The following is a 207-nucleotide window of genomic DNA, read 5'->3' as shown; positions in this document are numbered from 1 at the left end:
CTGGCGGTGGTGGGGACGGGCGGGAGGATGGGTAGTGTGGTACCCGGGCACGGGGCAGGGGAGTTAATGCGGGCAAGCGGAGATGGGGCTGTAGGCTCTGCCTTCCTTGCCTGCAGCCTTCCTGCCAGCACAGAGCTGAGGTTGAGCCGTGCTCAGCCTAGGGCAGGCTCTGCAGCACTCAGCCGTGCTCCCGCGGCACAGGCTCTG

Source organism: Eurypyga helias, unplaced genomic scaffold, assembly GCF_000690775.1.
Source record: "Eurypyga helias isolate BGI_N326 unplaced genomic scaffold, ASM69077v1 scaffold24122, whole genome shotgun sequence".
In the NCBI taxonomy this organism is placed as follows: Eukaryota; Metazoa; Chordata; class Aves; order Eurypygiformes; family Eurypygidae; genus Eurypyga; species Eurypyga helias.
Note: the sequence above shows the minus strand (reverse complement) of the source record.